Below are 6,000 nucleotides of genomic sequence, written 5' to 3'. Positions count from 1 at the left end.
CTACATTCTATTGTGCCTCTAAGTAAAATGCTTGGTAATCTAGCTACAAAGCTATATGTCATTTGGCTTTAGGCACCTACTGTGATTTACCTTGTGAAGATCAGATTTTGCCATGGAGAGGATTTGTAAAAGTATCACACATTCCAGTACCGTCGGCAACCACAGCTACCAAAAACTCCAGTTTAAATTGATGAACCTAATATCAGATGATCGTATCATTTCCTTGTGGGTGTTCTGGGGAAAGGTGGGTAGGAAATGTATAAAAGTGAATACTTTACTGACTGAAATAACAATTCATCATTTTGAAAATATAAAATACATTAAAGTTGTTATAGCATCATGCATTAATATTTCACTGTACTTTAGACATTGCCTACAATCAATGTTTTCTGCCCTTTGAAACAGAATCATGCTTGTGGTATGCATTAATCATATAAAAGATTAAACACTGAAAAGAAATTCAGCCTTTAAAGACAAGTTGCTTTGATTTATTCAGTGGGTTCTTCTAAAAAGTTAATACCAAGAATTATTGCTTGTTGAATTGGAGTTACAAATTCTTTCAGAGTTACTTAGTATTTTCTTTAATATCAGTATCAAGGAAGGTAAAGCAAATTTACATATTTATTATGAAATAGAGGCACATAATCATAAAACAAGAAAACAACGTTTTTATAGACTATATTTTAGAAGTGTTTTAATTTTACAGAAAAATTGAGAAGATAGTATAAAGTGTTTCCATATACACTATACCCATTTCCCTCTATGATGATCACTTATATTAGTATGTTACATTTTTACAATCAATGAACAAATATTGATACATTATTGTTTACTATAGTCCATACATTAGTCCAGTTCCTTAGTTTTTACCTCATGTCCTTTTTCTGTTCCAGGATTTCATCCAAAACATCACATTACATTTAGTTGCCATGTTTCCTTAGGCTCCTCTTGAGTTTGATAGCTTCTCAGATTTTCCTTGCATGACCTTGACAATTTTGAGTAGTTAGGTTTTTGTAGAATGCCCACTACTAGAATTTGTTTGATGCATTTTTCATGATAATATTGGGATTATGTGTTTAGGGGAGGAAGACCACAAGAGTAGAAGGGTTATTTTGTCAGATCACGTCAAGTGTACAAAGTATCAATATGCATTATGAATGCTGAGGTCGACCTTGATCACCAGGCTGAGGTGGTGTTTTTCAGGTTTCTCCATTGTAAAATTACTGTTTTCCCTTTTCCATATTGTACTTTTTGGAAGGAAGTCAATATGCTCAGCCCACAACTAAGGAATAGAGAGTTATGCTTAAGATGGAGTACTACATAAACTATTTGGAATTCTTTTGCACTGGAGATTTATCTATTCTCCTGCATTTATTTATGTATCCAATTATTTATTTATATCAGAAGAACTCATGGATTTTTATTTTATACTTTGGGTTATAATCTAATTCTATGTTAGTTACTTTGTTCCTCAAATTGCTCTAGTCCTGACCCTTGTGAACTCTTTTCAGTTCAGTGGCTCGTGTGCCACTCTGAGGTATCCCCATCCTATATATTTTCTTGGAACTTCCTAACTTTCTGACATTATAAGATGGTCTTGTATATAAATCTTGTATATTTACTGCCCCAGTCCTAGAGTCAGCTATTTCTTCAAGGATAACTAGGTCTTTTTAGTGGAGAACAGTATTAGACAGCAGGATCTGGGTGTGGGGTGTGCTAATTGCTGCCCGGATGTCATTGCTTCTAGATCTTCTCAGCTGACAGAGCAAAGAGATAATATGTGTGTACATTACCCATGTATACGCACATATCTATAAGTATCTCTCTACATAACCATGTGTATTAAGGTAATATGAAGCAATATTAAGCTAAACATGAATGTATATTGATGTTTCCAACTTCAATCTGTTACCACATAGACCATCTTAGGCTCATCTCTTGCTTATCTTTAAATTTCAACTCCAGAAAAACACTTGACTTTTAGAAGTATGAAAATCAAATTGTAGCTACTTTCGGAAGCCACATCATCTAGCAGAATAATTCTTAAAGGGCAAGGTGTATATCATCAAATTTTAATTTACAGTCAGCAGTACTTTGTAACATCCATAGGCCTCCAGACCTCTGCTTCCAAGAAGATGAAGTAGCCCATTTCTCCCAGGTTCTTGCACTTAAAACTAAAACCCTGAACATAACAACAAACAAACATAGGAAGACACTGAAAGGTGGAAATGAGAAGGCAGACTTAACTAGGGACTTTGGGACTTGAGGAATAACATGGTGATGAGTCCCCTGTGTTTCCTGTTGCTTCCCATACATCCTGGAGAGGGTATTACAGGAACCCCCAATCAATAACCACCAACAGAACAACAGACAAAAAAAGCTTCAAAAAAGAAAACACAAAACCCCCGTTCCCCCTAGCCAAGGTATGAGGAAAGGGGTTGCCAAAGACAGAAAACCCTTTGGGCAATAATATACACACTGCTCGAGCCAAGTGCCAATGGAATATTGCACCCATCCCCTATGTCCTGTGGTTTCAGTTGGGCCAAGCTAGGATTTGATCTTCCACACCACCCCACTCCTGCCCTCCAGAAGAGGCAGCGCTCTGATTCCCCACCAGGGCTGTTTCAGTGTGGTGCAGTGGTGAGCTGAGCCTCCACCCCTTTGCATTAGCGAAGAGACTTTCAAAGGTGGTGCCTGACAGGCTAGTTAACACTGGGCTGCCCTCACACAGTCATGGGGTCCAGTGGTGGGATCTAGCCTCCGTCTCTCCCTGACATCAATAAGAATAGGATGTTACAGGTTGGAGGGAGTAGGCACCCCACTAACCCCCAACACATGGTGTCAGTGAGACCCAATGGGGTGCTGAAACCCCATAACCGTCCTGAGGCAGTAAGACAGAATGAGATGGCACAAGCAGGGCTAGTTGGCAGTTCTCTTCCTCTTACCCTGGTGTCAGTGGGGCCAGCAGGTAGCTGACCCTCTACCCACACCCGGCATCAACAAGAAGGAATGAAGTGGGAGGAAGGACAGCAAACACTTCACTTCTCCCCTCCCCTGGTGTCAAGAAATCTACTGGGGAGATGAACTTCCACTCCTACTAAAAGGCAACACAATGATATTAATGTTCCCACTTTTCGGGGGAAGGTGTCAGAAGGGCCAATAGGATAGCTGAACTTGTTCTGTCTGCAGTGAGACAATGTAAGCGCCCACTTTTGCTGGGGTATTGACAGTAGGGCCCAATGGAAATCTATACGTAACCCCCCAGTCCTCATACTACACCTCCAATAGGATGACTTCCTTCTAAAAAGTAATAATAAAATTAAATGGGTTACAGAGCCATATAATAACTCACAATGTTTAGAATACAATTGAAAAATACTCATGGCACCAAGAACCAGGAAATCACAGAATAAATGAGAAAAGACAATAAACCTACATCAGCACTGAGATAAAACATCTATTGAAATTATCAGACAAGGATTTTAAATAAGCTGTCACATAAATGCTTCAATTAGCAATTATGTGTTCCTTGACAGAAATGGGAAAAATAGAAAATGTAAACAAAGAACTAGAAGTTATAAGAATAAAAACAAATGAGAACAGTAGAACTGAAAAATACAACAATCAAAAAACTTTGCTCAAGAGTAGAGTGCAGGTTACAAAGCATAGAATCATGAACTTAGAAGAGATCAATACAATGTCCCAAATGTACAGAGAAAAATAGACTGAGGGGTAGAGATGGGAGAAAGAACAGGATCTCAAGAACCTGTAAACAGTAACAAAAGCACTAACATTCATATCATCAAAGTTCCAGAATGAAAGAAGAGAGCAAGTAGGACTGACAAAGTATTCAAAGAAATAATGACTAAAAAGGTCCCAATTTTTTAGAAGACATAGCACAAATTCAAGAATCTGAGCAAATCCAAAGAGGAAAAACACAAAGGTATCCTTGCCAAGACACGTCATAATTAAACTTCTGAAAAGTAGAGACAAAAAAAATCTCGAAAGTGGACAGGCAGAAACAATGCATCACTTATTGAGAAACCAATTCCAATGACAGCATATTTCTTGTCTAAAACTATGGAGTGAGAAGCATTGACATAACATTTTTCAAGTACTAAAAGAAAAGAACTCTCAGCCACAAATTCACACTTTTTATATCCACTTTCTTGTTTGACTTATATTAATGGACTACTAACTCATCTTTCTATATCCGGGCCTGCCATCACCCTTCTCCAAAAATCTAGTCACAGTATTTCCAGAGTGATCTTCCTGAAAAAGAAGCAAATTTTTCTTATAAAAATACCTGGTTGTGTTATGAAACTTTTCTCTCTTCTAAGTTACCAGGTAAAATCCTTCAATGGATTCCCATCTTTCTTGGAGTAAAATCTCACATCCAAACTCTCTTTGTCCTTTTGGGCTGCTGTAAGATTATACTGCAGGTTGGGTGGCTCATAAACAACAGGAATTTTTTTCTCACGGTTCTGGAGGCTGCAAGTTCAAGAATAGGGTGCCAGTATGGTCAGATGAGGGCCCTCTTCTGAGTCACAGACTTCTCATTGTATCCTCACATGGCAGAAGAGCTTAGGGAGCTCTGTGGGGTCTCTTTTATAAGATCACTAATACCATAATCACTTCCCAAAGGCCCCACCTACTAATACTATCAGCTACGGAAATTAAGATTTCAACGTATGAATCTGGAGGGGAACACAAAGACTAGACCATAGCACTTACCATACATACCTGGACCATGCATGATCTGGCCTCTACCACCCTCTCCATCGTCTTGTTTTTTTTTTTTTTTGCGGTACGCGGGACGCGGGCCTCTCACTGTTTTGGCCTCTCCCGTTGCGGAGCACAGGCTCCGGATGCGCAGGCTCAGCAGCCATGGCTCACGGGCCCAGCCGCTCCGCGGCATGTGGGATCTTCCCGGACCAGGGCACGAACCCGTGTCCCCTGCATCGGCAGGTTTACTCTCAACCACTGGACCACCAGGTAAGCCCCAGTGAGCATTTCTTATACTGATGGTGAATGGAACTCCTTTCTGCACTGATCCTTAACCATTCATTTTCTGGCAACCATGAACTTATCTTCTCTTTTCCTCAAAAATTCACCCTTCCTTCATGTTACATATCCATTTCAATTGCCTTCTACAGGAAGCCCTACTGATATCGCCCAAATACTACTGTCCACAGCATGAATTAAGGTCTTACCGTGTATTCCTATAGCACTCTGTAATAATTTTTACAGTAACTATGGATTTTCTTATTTGAGTGTCACAATACATTGAATTCTAGGTGGCACGATAATGATTTTAGTAACAGTAACACTGGTGCCTAGTTTAACCCATGACATACTTCAGGTGTTCAATAAATGTTTGTTGAATGAGTGAATGTTTGAATGAATGAATGGTCAATTTGAACTCTTAATCATGTTACTTTTCAAAAATCTGTTACAAGATACCCACAGTTTTCCAGAAGATTAGGGACCTAGGATCTTAAACTTGATTTAATAGAGGAAATTTTTACTCATACATCATGTTAAATACCTCAAAGTAAAACCATAAACCCAGGAATTTAAGGTTATCCATTTGGACTTTCAAGCCAATAATTAATATCTCCTGCCCCGACTGTATTAGATGGTTTCAATGCTCCACTCATATCTCCCCAGCACTCATCATTCCAGTATATGCTGATAGAATCATGCTGCCACCTGCAATTATCCACCTTAGGGCAGGCCAGAAGTATACAGGAGTTAATGTATCTGGGTGTAGCTTTCAACCAAGGACAGAGGGGACTGGAAGATAAGTACTTCAGGTTTCTCACCGATTCTTGGGATAACTCTGAGACATGTTCTGTAGAGTTTCACAGAACTCCCCTGAAGTACTGGCAGCAGTTCCCTGCAGGAGTAATTTATTCGGTAATGCACCTCTGTTGGCTTCCTTCCATGCCTCCATTCTCAATTCCCACTCCACTTCTGAGTTTTCTGGAAGCACCTCCC

Source organism: Delphinapterus leucas, chromosome 17 (genome assembly GCF_059928025.1).
Source record: "Delphinapterus leucas isolate spDelLeu-1000000601 "Yukka" chromosome 17, BTC_Dleu_Yukka2, whole genome shotgun sequence".
Taxonomy (NCBI): Eukaryota; Metazoa; Chordata; class Mammalia; order Artiodactyla; family Monodontidae; genus Delphinapterus; species Delphinapterus leucas.
This window is presented reverse-complemented; position numbering follows the sequence as displayed.